At 37.7% G+C, this 3,171-nt stretch overlaps 1 pseudogene; it reads right to left on the reverse strand.

The window, feature by feature from the left end:
* Positions 1-2,093: 2,093 nt before the first annotated feature.
* On the reverse strand, positions 2,094-2,855 carry LOC113620180 (glucosamine-6-phosphate isomerase 2 pseudogene; annotated as a pseudogene).
* Between the last annotated feature and the right edge of the window lie 316 nt (positions 2,856-3,171).

Below are 3,171 nucleotides of genomic sequence, written 5' to 3' on the forward strand. Positions count from 1 at the left end.
ATCAAACGCATATCCTCTGTATTGGAAGGTGGATTCTTTACCACTGGACAAACTGGAGAAGTCCCAACTTGGGCATTTTTATCTTGAGGCATTGCATGCCTATTTTTAGGAGAGTCTCAAAGAAATATTGAATCAAATATGCACAAGTTTTCAAATTTCTTCGGTACCTCAGCCATTGCTATCTGTTCTTTGCTAGATTAAAAATTAGTTAGGGAATTCTGAATTATATTAATATTACGTTGTGAATGGTAACTGCAGTTAAATCTTTAAACATACTATGCATAAAAAATATGAATGTATTCTTCCATATCAAATATTTAATTAACATTTAAGTGATAGAAACACCAATTTTCATAATTATGACAGCAAAGTAAAAGAAATATGAGCCCTTATATTGAGCATGCATAATAAAATCCAGGGCAAAGCTTCTAAATATATACAGAACTTGTTTCCCTCTCTTTGCTTGTATGAAGTTACTCAGGAATTGGTCTAGCTGAAAATAGAACCAGGTCTCCTGACCCCCAGGCCTTGTCTTATTTTTGTTGCATGACCTGCCTCAAACATAAAATCATGTCCTCAACTCTCACTCTCCGTTTTGCCAGCAGCCTCTAAAAACAAACATTCAATTATAATTATACTCTGTGTTCCCAGCAGGGATAAGGCTGAACTCAGGCTCTTCTGGGTATTGAAATGATCAGGGGCATTATAGAAAAGCTTGAATTCCCACGCAAGTGCTGTAGCAACCTACCCCCAATCATACCTACACTGGCTGGGTTATTTCTTCAAAGAGAAAGAAACCAAGAGCTAGAAGCAGATGTACTTAATAATAAGCCTTTGGCTCTCTTTGCCTGGTAGGCAATGGTGCCCTCTCCTGGCAGAGCAGAGCATTTCCAGAAAGGGGACATAGAATCTGACTGCTGATGGCTTTGGGTACTGGAATAGATCATTTTATAGCACACCCTAAGATCTTCCAGCTAGCTCTTTATTTATTATGAGCTTTGAATTAAAGGTAGAAAACAATATATTTGCAATTTAAAATGCAAATTGCTATGGCAGTCGAAAGTAGTTTACAGTAATTCCTTTTATGTATACTTCATGATATTATTCTTTTAGACATTTTTCAGTATATAAGGAATAAAATTAATCATTTATGAAGTTTAACAACAATCAGAAATTTTTCATCAAAAGAATTTCCTTAGTGTGGTATTAGTATAGAGCTCATAATAGCCAAGCTATTTATATTAAGGGCATGATCCCAAGTCATTAAATAAAAATAAAAGCACATTTCTTAAAAAGATGCTAAAGAGGGCTTCCCTGGTGGCGCAGTGGTTGAGCCTCCGCCTGCCGATGCAGGGGACACGGGTTCATGCCCCTGTCTGGGAAGATCCCACATGCCGCGGAGCGGCTGGGCCCATCAGCCATGGCCGCTGAGCCTGCGTGTGCGGAGCCTGTGCTCCGCAACGGGAGAGGCCACAGCAGTGAGAGGCCCGCGCACCACCCCCCCCAAAAAAAGGACATAAACTGTACTTTTAGGTACTGTCTTTTCTTCAGCTTTCCTTTACCAACAATATATTCTATGTCCAGATGCCGCTGTAGGCAGATGAGTAAGGCAATTATGTAGCAAAAAGTTTGTGTATAATGCAGAGGAAATATAAAGATATCATTCCAAAATTAAGGTTTGCAATGATAGTTGATACCTGAAAGGCTTGTAGTGCCTTCGTATAATTTAAAAATATACACCTATATATATTATGCCACTGGAGTTACATCCTGAATAGTACTTGATGTACAGAATTTCCACCTTTAAAGTGACTTTTAAAATTTATTACACTGGCAGATATTTCATTTCTGTGTTGTTTTATAGGCTGACTATGTATAATAATGTTTATTTGTAATTAAGGTATTTATTCATAATAAACAGCTGATCAGTCATGAAAGCTAACTAAGTCCTAGTGTAAAATAGATACATTCTAAATATGGAATGCTTAACATATAGATAATTGGACTTTTAAAAATGACAATCTTAGAAATCCCCCATGTTTCATCATACTGCATAGCTGAAATTCATCTACATCTTATAAAAAGTATTCTGTTTATTCAAGCAAAATTTTGCTCCAATCCACTTCAAATTCTATCATAGTGTATAGTGAATCCACAAGTTTATTGGGTACATACATTAAACCTTTAAGCAGTTCACAGTTTTAACTCTTTTTTTTTTTTTCCACAGTTTTAACTCTTAGTTCTAAAATAGCATCTTCATGATACACAAAAATAGTTCAGGGATGCTGATGGAAAGGGGAAACCATCCACACGTGCCAGACTCCTTCCTCCATTGCCTTGTGCAGGACAAATGCCTCGTGTGTGTCTGTTAGGAGGATCATTACCTCCAAAATATAGATCTATTCCTCCAGCTTATTTATATTTTCTTTTCAAAAGCATTACATTCTGTTTGTAAATCTGCAGCATTCCCATCAAAGATATGAGTATTCTTAAGATCTATGTCAATGTGTTTAAAAAAGTTACTCCACATATAAGAATGATAGCTTTCAGGGGAATTCCCTGGCGCTCCAGTGGTTGGGACTCCATGCTTCCACTGCAGGGGGCCTGGATTTGATCCCTGGTCAGGGACCTAAGGTCCTGCATGCCACGCGGCCAAAAAAAAAAAAAAAGAAAGAGAAAAAGAAAGAATGGTAGCTTTCGGGATGATTGCTGGGAAATTCTATACTTTCGTGCATGTTAGATATCTTTACATATTTGAAAAAAAGGTCTCCATTCTTCTGATGTTCTATTAGATTTTTTATAAGATACTTGTAGGCATTTGCAACAGGCCTCCCCAAGATGTGCCACCTTGGCATATGGATTATTTTGAGTGAAAAGCAATGAAGACTCTGTGAACTCAGAGAAACTACTGCCCCTCCCTTAACTACCTAGATTAATTTAAATGGGGATTTTTCCCAGAAAAAGAGTCATTACCAGAGATACATTTTATCTAAGTGGCCGCATCTATATGGCAGGGTGAACAGCTAATTACCAAACATCTGCTCTTCTTATCATCCTGTGAATGACCCTCCTGTCCTTGGAAGCCCCAGGCCCCTATTCCATTCCTTAGCTCAGGATGGCATATAGACCTCATTTTACTTTTCTGTCTTGAAACCTCTCATGTATGTGAGG

Source organism: Aethalodelphis obliquidens, unplaced genomic scaffold (genome assembly GCF_003676395.1).
Source record: "Aethalodelphis obliquidens isolate GAN/ISIS:26980383/991018 unplaced genomic scaffold, ASM367639v1 scaffold7, whole genome shotgun sequence".
Taxonomy (NCBI): Eukaryota; Metazoa; Chordata; class Mammalia; order Artiodactyla; family Delphinidae; genus Aethalodelphis; species Aethalodelphis obliquidens.